At 61.9% G+C, this 8,412-nt stretch overlaps 1 long non-coding RNA gene across 1 annotated transcript; it reads right to left on the minus strand.

Moving 5' to 3' along the window:
* Nucleotides 1-1,599: 1,599 nt before the first annotated feature.
* Nucleotides 1,600-2,536, minus strand: LOC142823358 (uncharacterized). Its single transcript, XR_012898588.1, has 3 exons — nucleotides 2,419-2,536; nucleotides 1,816-1,883; nucleotides 1,600-1,705 (listed from the first exon to the last, which is right to left on the minus strand). It is a non-coding gene; the product is annotated as an uncharacterized LOC142823358 (long non-coding RNA).
* Between the last annotated feature and the right edge of the window lie 5,876 nt (nucleotides 2,537-8,412).

Below are 8,412 nucleotides of genomic sequence, written 5' to 3' on the forward strand. Positions count from 1 at the left end.
CCCAACCCCTGCCTCAGGTCACAGCTTCCTCCTGCCCCCAAGACCCTCCTACCCCCACGAGGGCCCCAGCCAGCCCCACCCCCGAGCCCTGCCCTGCCCTGGCAGCGCGTCCTTACCTCTCCCACCCTCACGCTGTTGCTGTGAGCCAGGACCCATCTTTCTTTGTAGTAGTGTCTGCACCACAGGTCCTCTGCCTGGTGGATGTTGAGGCCTGCAAGAGACACAACAGGGTCATTCTGCTGGCAGGTCTGAGCCCTTCCCCTCCCACGGGTCCCTGCAGGCATCCCTGGGCAAATGGAGGGGCACAGGGGGCAGAAGGGGAACACAGAGGGACGCATCCCCCCTTGGGCCAGTCTGGGGGAAAAGGGCTGGGTCCCCTCCCCCCGCCGCCGGCACCCTCAGGGTGTCCCTGGGGCCCAGGTCCCGGCTGGGTTCCTTACCCCTGTGGTGCAGGAGGAGTTGATACAGGCTGTGCACCCCCTCCCGGGCCAGCCGGCTGACGTCTTCGGATGGGTCCGAAATAAAAAGGCCCAGCTGGGCCACGTGGTGACCCATCCTCGGCCAGTCGGCGGAGTTCTGAGGGGAGAGAAGAGGGGGGGTCCCTCAGCATCCTGGGGCTGCACGTCCCATGCAAACGGCCGCCGAGGCGGGTCTGAGCTCGGGGGACGGACAGAGACACCTCCCGGGGCGGGGCGGGGCCGGCCTTGCGAGGAGACAACCCTGAGCAATGGCCCCGACTGAAGGGTCACTCCGGGGGTGGAACAAGGGGATCCACTGATGGCCACTCCCCAGTCCCCAGGCCCAGTCCCTCAAGAGCCCCCCTGAAGGGCCCAGGGTCGCCCCTCCCCGGGGAAAGGAGAACGCGGCCCATTCCCGGCCCATTCCCGGCCCTGCCTCTGCCTCCCGGGGACGCTCCCAGCCCCGCGCCCTGCAGCCCCAGACCCCCGGCTCCGAGGTCACTTACGTCAAACCCCGGGAGGGTGGTGGCGACTCCCAGCAGGGCCGTGGTGCTGCCAAGGGCCCTGGCTCGCTCCTGGGGCAGGCGGGACTCCAGCCACGGGCTCAGGTGCTGGGGGGGAAAAGAGGCAGGTCAGGACCCGTAGGGAGGTGCCGGTTCTGGGCAGAGCCTGGGGCTCCTCTCGGACTGTGCCCCCCCCAGCCACTGACACTGCTCCTCTCTCGGCCCCCCCCCGAGGAAGCAGGGACAATGGCCCCGTCCCCCCCACGGGGCTCACCTCCATTATGAGCTGCAGCCGGGTGGTGTCTGGGGACTCGGCGAGGAGGCTCGCCAGTAGGGCCTGGAGGTCGTAGGGAAGGGCCCGGATGAACTGCTGCAAGACAAGGGGGAGCCCTGGGTCAGAGGGGGGTTGGGGGATCCAGGCCACCCGCTGGCTCCGGGGTCCAGCCTTGAGCAGGGTCTGAGCCGCCTCGCAGAGCAGGGAGGAGCCCAGGCTGGGCATGGAAGGGACGGGCCCCCCGGGAGAGCAACGGGAAACCTGGAGGGAAGGATCCAAACCTGCAGCTTCTTCCCTCCCTCTGCCCCCCCCGTCCTCTCTGGAGCTCCAGCCCAGCCCGGGAGCAGGGCCCAGAGGGACGTACCTGAGTGTGGATGGGCTCCTGCTGCCAGTCCCCAGACACTGTCTGTCCCACGGCCGCCGTCAGCAGGGGGCTCAGGAGCTGGGCCCGCAGGGGAGGCTGCAAGGTGCTGGCAGGAGAGAGGGGCAGAGGCTGTTAATTCAGCAGCAGGAGACAGAGACTTTCCCACTCCCTGGCCAGGGGATCTGCTCTGGGGGGAGTCGGCGGGGGGGTCGGTACCTGAGGCTGCAGGCGGCGTTGAGGCAGTCGGCCAAGACCAGCGGGGGGGGCGAGTCCTCCATGATCTCCTGTGAGACCCAAGGGGAAAAAGGGGCGTGTGAGGCTGGGCCCCCAAGAGACGCTCACGCTGCCAGCGCCCCCACCCAGCAGGATCCAACCCCACTGCCTCCCGCTGCCCTGTAGCCCCCCTGCCCGGCACAGGGCCCCTCCCAGCACCCCCCTCCCAAACCGGGACCAGCTCAATCCTTGTCCCCAGGCCGTCTCCTGCCCCTCCCTGCCCTGGTGACCAGCCTCTGAACCTCCTCATCCCTGCTCCCCAGGCGCATCCCCAGCAGCCCGCTCGGCTCCCTTCCAGCCCCCCATGGCCCGGGGAGACCCCTCCCTGTCCCGAATCCCCCTTCCTGTCCGGCACCCCACACCTGCCCCATTTCTGTGTCCCTCCCTCCTCCAGCATCCCCACCCACCCCTCCCCATGTCCACCTCCAGCCCTCCTGGCTCCACCCATCCCGTTTCCAGCACCCCCACCCGCCGCCATGGCCCAGGCAGACCCCTGTCCACCCCACGTATCCCCTCCCCTCCTCCCGGCCGCCGCGACTCGCTTACAACGATCCTGGCCATCATGGTGTCCTTGCAGCAGCGCGGCGCCAGGGTGTCCTCGCCCCTTTGGAGGGTGGCGAGGCAGGCGAGGGGGATGGCCAAGAGGAACCGCTGCAGGGCGGCTGGGCTCTGCACCCCAGAGAGAGTCTGTGAGCCTGGGGCCTGCCTGCCCCCCACGGACAGCTGCAGGGCTCAGGCCTCCCAGGAGTGGAGGTGGGAGCTGCCGGTTGTCCAAGCACCCGCACTCCCCCCCAACTGCTGCCTCAGGCTTGTGGGGGCCCAGCTGGTGCATGACAAGAGCCCCCAGCTTGGGGGGTCCAGGTCATGCAGGAGAAGGGGCCCCAGGGGGATCCCCAGGGACAAGCCCCTCCCGGAGGGGGGGGGGACGTTCTGGGAAGGGGCCGGACAATCTCGGGTCCCCCCCGTGTGGAGAAGGTTCCTACCGTGTCCCGGGTGTGGAGCTGCTCTTCGATGTCGTAGATGGCCCCTTCCTCCACCCGGGAGTCCATCCGCTCCTGGCAGAGCTCCGCCGAGGCGCAGGGGGGCTCTGTGCGGGAGGGAAGGGACCAGGGTGACTCCAGCGGCCAGCAGGGGTCACGCGCCCCCATGTCAGGGACCCAGGGCAGGTTGGGCCCCACACGCCCCTCGCAGGGACCCATCCCCCTTCCACCCTCACATCTGCCAACGCCCTCAGCAGAGCCCCCACCAGGAAGAAGAGAGCCAAGCAGCCCCCCCCCATCCATTGCCCTGGCTGCGGGGCAGACACTGGGGCTGCCCCTCCCCGCCCCCCCCCCCGGGTACTGGGTGAGCCCCTGGGCCCAGCGTGTTCACGGCCCCTCACCTGGGTCTGAGCGGCTGCAGGAGGTGGCCCGGCTGCAGCTGGAGGCCCAGGCGCTGCTGCTGACGGACCTGGACCCACAGCTGCAGGGGCTGGTGCGGGGAGCGACGGGCTGGGGGCTCCCGGAGACTGGCAGGTCCCCGGGGGCCGGGCAGGGCGATGCCCCCTGGTGGTAATGGGGGCTGGGCTCCCGGGGCAGGTGTTTCTCTCCACAGAGGAGGCCCCGGAGCCACCCTACCCGGCTCCCCCGCTGGGCTGGGTCCCGCCTGCCCAGCCGCCTCTGGAGCCAGGTCCGGGGGGGCCTGGCCGGTGGGCGAGTCGCCCCGAGCTGGTGGGATCCAGCTTCCCCGCCCGCGGGGACGGAGAAGCTGCTCCCCACCGGCCCTGGGGCCATCTTCAGGGCTTTCTTGAACCACAGCCGAAAACGTTTGGCCATGCTGCAAATGAGGGGAGCAAAGGGGAGCTTGGGGTGCAGCCTGATGAACGAAATCCAGGGGTTCCAGCTCCCCAGAGCGACTGCCCCCAGCCCCCAAATGGCCCCTTGCTTATCGGTTCGGTCTTGCACAGGCACTGCAAGGACCTGAGGGTATGTCTACACTACCCCGCTAGTTCGAACTAGGAGGGTAATGTAGGCATACCGCACTTGCAAATGAAGCCCGGGATTTGAATTTCCTGGGCTTCATTTGCATAAGCGGGGAGCCGCCATTTTTAAAACCCCGCTCGTTCGAACCCCGTGCAGCGCGGCTACACGGGGCACGAACTAGGTAGTTCGAACTAGGCTTCCTAGTTCAAACTACCGTTACTCCTCATTCCACGAGTCTCCTGCCCATCAACAGCCCCTTCTTGGCCAATCAGGGGAGAGTCTAAGGTGTGGGGGGTGGAGCGTTCTCCCCAAAGACACCGGCATAGACTTGTTCCAGCCCCACCTCCCCAGTCCCCACAATGGGGGCTGCATCCCCCGCCCCACGGCTCCTGCAAACCACCCCCCGTCCTTCAGCTAGTCTGTTGGGTCCCAAGCTGGGGGAGGCAGCAAGGGAAGGTCACAGAGGAGGCAAGAACAGAGCAGAAATGTGGGGGGATGGAGGAAAAGGGAAACCAACCAGGAGAAAGCCCCAGTGGCGCTAAGGACGCAGCCCAGGTGAGGAATCACCTTCTGGCCCTTGACCGAGGGCTGGGCCTGCCTGGAACCCAGCCGGCCCCGGGCGGGATCCAACCCCTGGGGGCTCTTACCTTCGTCACAAAGGTGTCGGGATGTGGAACTCACAGAACGCGAAGGAACCGTGAGGAGGAGACGCACCAGAGCTAAAGCAACCGGGGGTCTCCAAAGTCCCCTGGGCCCGCCCCCCGCTTTTATCAGCCTGAGATGTGGGTCCCTCTGTGAGGTCATCACCTCCCCACCTGCCCTTTGCCTTATATGCTGAGGGCTGCCCAAAGCCCCTGTGAGGTCACCGCCCCCCCCTCACCCTGCCAGGCAAATGTCCTGCCTCTGGCCACCCCCCTGGGAAGTTTGAGCCATTACTAGGGGTCCCTCCCCCTCCCTCATAGGCTGCTCCCTGCCCTACACTGCAGGCTTCTTGCACGAGAGCTGTTTCACGCCGGAGTTCTTGCGCAAAAGGTCTCATGCAAGAGTGCCTCCACCCTGCCATAGGCTTTTGCACAAGAGCGTCCATGGCAGTGTGAACGCTCTCTTGTGCAAGAAAGCTCTGATGGTCATTTTAGCCATAAAAGTGTCTTGCTCAAGAAGCCCCTGGTGCCCGTCCACGCTGCCTTCTTGCACAACAGCTCTTGCACAAAGGGGGCTTAGTCATCGTGGGGAGAGGAATAACTCCTGTGCAAGAAGCCCTGTTCTCTGATGTTTTACTGCAAATTTACTTCTGCAAGAACACACGTAGAGTGTAGACGCGCCACAAGTTTTTTCGCAAGAACACGCAAAAACAAGCCATGTGGATGTTTTCTTTTTAGGCAAAAGCCCCTTTTTGCACAAGATCGGTCGGCCTTTTTGCAGAAATAGGGATCTTGTGGGAAAAGGGGGTTTTTTGCACAAAAAGTAAACATCCACACGGCTTGGTTTTGCGCACAAACCCCGAGCACAAAAACGGATCGGCAGAAAATATGCAAATGACATTGCGTGTCATAGAGTCCCTCGTTAGCATATTTGTTGCCAAAAAAACTCGTTGTGTAGACGTAGCCTAGGAGAGAAGCGATCTCAGACACAAAGCCCTTCAGTAAGAGGGCATAGCCCTGGGGCGTGGTAGGAGACGTACGGCAGACATGGGAGGTCACTGTCCTAGCTATTTGGCGCGGAGCAGGCCTCAGCTGGAGCACTGTGTCCAGATCTCAGGGCCATGCTTTAGGAGAGAGAGTCCAGAGGGGAACTATGAAAAGGGATTAGGGACGTTAAGATATTCACTGAGTAGTCAATTAACCTCATGATTTCTTATCGGTTACTTGACTTTTCGATAGTCCCCAGGGGCCAGCTGTCTCAGTCCTGGCTCGCGCTGGGTCCGGGACCTACCCCCTCTGCGGCTCTGCATTTACAGTGTGTTAGGAGCCAGGCAGGCAGGCAGCCTCGCTCAGTTCCAGTTTGCACCAGGTCCAGAAGCTCAGACCCAGCCCCCAGGCAAGGGCTGCTGCCAGCTTGTGCTGCTGCCTCTGATACAGAGGCAGCAGTACGGAGTGCCAGGAGGGAACTGGTCTAAAAAGCACCTCCCCTTGCGACCTGGCTGCCTGTCATCCCACGCTGCTGCCTCCGTTTTTGGCGAGAGAGAGCCGCCTGTCTTGAGACACCGGTGGGGAGTCGGATTTTCAAAAGGCAGGTCTCTGTCCTTTGTGAGCCTTCCAAAGCGCTTCGGTGGGGGGAGGGGGCAGGAAGGCGGACGACACTCAGGAATTGTAGCACCCAAATCCACGGAGTGTTTCGCCAGCACCTCCTGCAACAGAGCCCAATCCCTGACAGGCTTTTAGGCAGGATAGATCATTTGAAAAAATGACAGACACAGGGTTTTCCGTCACCGCTCTCCCTTTCTTTTATTTCCCTGGGCTAACTGGCTTGTTCCTCTTTGGCTAAGGATGGAAGGGTATGTCTACACTACAATGTTAGTTCGAACTAACGGACGTTAGTTCGAACTAACATTCATAGCCGCTACACTAGCGCTCCGCTAGTTCGAATTTGAATCGAACTAGCGGAGCGCTTAGTTCGAACTAGGAAAACCTCATTTTACGAGGCTTAAGCCTAGTTCGAACTTACTAGTTCGAATTAAGGGCTGTGTAGCCCCTTAATTCGAACGAGTGGGAGGCTAGCCCTCCCCAAGTTTCCCTGGTGGCCACTCTGGCCAACACCAGGGAAACTCTATGCCCCCCTCCCGGCCCCGGACCCCTTAAAGGGGCACGGGCTGGCTACGGTGCCTGTGCCAGGTGCAAGCCTGCTAGCACCCAGCCAGCAGACCCTGCACCTTTCATGGCACAGAGCCACCCACCCGATGTCCCCCAGCCCACCCCCTCTTCCCGGGACCAGGCTGGCGGCTCCCGGAAGCTTGCCCGGGACCGCAAGAGGCGGGTACATTCCTGGGCTAGTGCGGACATCGTGGACCTCGTCCACGATCTCCGCACTAGGCACAGGAAAGTGGCCATCTAGGGCAGGAGAGCTGCCAGCCTGGCCACCCAGGAGCAGGTTTGCATGAAAATCAAGGGGGTCCACTGAGACCCCCGACCCTGAGCCCTGAGCTTACAATGGCCGTCCTGGGTCAGGCCAAAGGTCCATCTAGCCCAGTAGCCTGTCTGCCGACAGCGGCCAACCCTAGGGACCGTGGAGGGGATGGACCAAAGACAGTGACCAAGCCATTTGTCTCGTGCCATCCCTCTCCAGCCTTGCACAAACTTTGGGCAGGGACACCACTCCTACCCCCTGGCTAAGACTACTCCATGGACCCAACCTCCATGACTTGATCTCACTTCCCTTTAAACTCTGTTCTAGTTGTAGCCTTCACAGCCTCCTGCAGCAAGGAGTTCCACCGGTTAACTATTTGCTTTGTCAAGAAGAACAACTTTCTCTTACTAGTTTCAAGCCTGCTACCCAGTCCTTTCCTTTGGTGTCCTCTAGTCCTTCTTTATGGGAACTCATGAAGAACTTTTCTGAATGCACCCTCTCCACCCAACCCCTGCTTTTAGAGACCTCTAGCCTGTCCCCCCTCCGTCTCCTCTTTTCTAAGCTGAACAGTCCCAGTCTCTGTAGCCTCTCTTCATCTGGGACCTGTTCCCAACCCCTGATCATGTTAGTTGCCCTCCCCTCTCCCAGCCTTAATCTTCCCCTCTCCCACCTCCTTTTCCCAGTCTCCCCCAGTTTTGTTCAATAAAGACAGAGTCAATGTTGGAAGAAACGTTATCTTTATTTTGTACATCAATAAGAAGGGGGGCTAGGGAAGGGTAAGTGGAAGGAGGTGAGGGAGGAATGGGGTACAAGCCCCCGATGGGGAGGACTGGGCTGGCTCTGCAGGCTTCTGGGGGTGGAAGCTCTCCTGCAGCCCCCCGATTACCCCCTCTCCCCAGATGGCAGCCTGCGGCAAGTGCAGCCGGGCTGATGGCTGAGTGGTGTGATGTGCCCAGTGTGGGTACTCCGGGCACTCCAAGCCAGGACTGGTTTTCAAGCGGGGCACCCCTTAGAACTGTCTGTCCGGGGTGGGGGTCGGGACCCTTTAAGCGCAGCCCTCGGCTAGCCTGAGACTGCATCTCCACGCTCTAAGTCCTCCTCTGATGCCCTGCTGGCACTGCTTCCGGCCATCCTTAAGCCCTGTTCAGAGTCCACTCAATGTGGACTTGCTAGTTCGAATTAGCAAAACTAGTTTTTAGTTCTAGACGCGTTAGTTCGAATTAGCTTAGTTCGAACTAGCGCTGTAGTGTAGACATACCCGAAGAGAGGAGCCAGCAGGGGTAGAATGAATTGTGTACCAGGTCCTGGAAACAAGAGCATCTCCTCCAGATCACCCATCCACACCTGAACTGTTTAAAAGCTTGGCTGCCAATAAAGACACCTTAGCTCAGCAAATGCCAAGCCAGGCACCTGTGTTTGGACACGAGGGGTGCACAGGGATGTGAGAACCAGGAAGGCTGATCTGTGAATTCACCCCCAACCGTCCCAGTACAAGACAGACGCTTGCGCCAACCAG

The sequence above is a fragment of the Pelodiscus sinensis genome, chromosome 33, assembly GCF_049634645.1.
Source record: "Pelodiscus sinensis isolate JC-2024 chromosome 33, ASM4963464v1, whole genome shotgun sequence".
Lineage (NCBI taxonomy): Eukaryota > Metazoa > Chordata > Testudines > Trionychidae > Pelodiscus > Pelodiscus sinensis.